Source organism: Herpailurus yagouaroundi, unplaced genomic scaffold (assembly GCF_014898765.1).
Source record: "Herpailurus yagouaroundi ecotype Mexico unplaced genomic scaffold, PumYag 246, whole genome shotgun sequence".
NCBI lineage: Eukaryota > Metazoa > Chordata > Mammalia > Carnivora > Felidae > Herpailurus > Herpailurus yagouaroundi.
The window spans coordinates 11,271,492-11,272,042 of NW_024412463.1; positions in this window are offsets into that span (position 1 = coordinate 11,271,492).

A 551-nucleotide genomic window follows, 5' to 3' on the forward strand; every position below is an offset into this window, starting at 1 on the left:
CAGGGCAGTTTCTCTCTGTGTTCGGACCCAGTGGACCAGCACCTGGTCATGGGGGAGGGGCGGTGGGTAACTGCCGGGGGAGGCGGCTGTCTGTCTGACAGGGGAGACAGGCGTCTGACCCGGCTAGCTGGTGTCTGATGAGGGAGGCAAGTGTCTGTCCGGCAGGAGCGGCCCATGGCTGTTGGGGGCGGCAGATGTCCGACAGGGGCAGCGGGTGTCTGACGGGGGAGGCTGGTGTCTGGTGGGGGAGGTGGATCTCTGATGCAGACTGCTGACGTCAGTTGGACGGGGCGATGGTGTCTGATGGGCAGCCAGTGTCTGAAGAGGGAGGCAGGCAGACGTCTGACTGGGGAAGCCAGTGCCTGATAGAGGCAGCGGGTGTCTGATGGGGGAGGCAGGTCTCTGATGCAGACAGCCATCAGTTGGACGGGGCGGCAGTGTCTGATGGGGGCAGCCAGTGTCTGAAGAGGGAGGCAGATGTCTGACCCGGGAAGCCAGTGCCAGACAGGAGTGCCAGGTGTCCCGGGGGAGGACGGGGGGGGGGGGGGGGG